Raw genomic sequence first — 251 nt, forward strand, 5'->3', positions numbered from 1 at the left:
TTAGTATTGGGTATTGATAAAGCAAACAAAACGGGCAGACGCCAGCTGCTCGGAGCTGCCGCCCCAGGGTACCTTACGTGGGGGCGTTTGACGCGGCTGGCAGAGTACATTAGTTGGAGTAATTTTGTTCTTCTATTAAATATTGCACTGTGATATGAATTGTGTTTTAACACGGGACCAGTTGGAAGTTGTGGGCAACAACGTCGACCACCCACAATCTCGGAAAATGTTAAAATAAAGACCATGCTTTA

Source organism: Frankliniella occidentalis, unplaced genomic scaffold, assembly GCF_000697945.3.
Source record: "Frankliniella occidentalis isolate FOCC.00 unplaced genomic scaffold, Focc_3.1 Scaffold21, whole genome shotgun sequence".
NCBI lineage: Eukaryota > Metazoa > Arthropoda > Insecta > Thysanoptera > Thripidae > Frankliniella > Frankliniella occidentalis.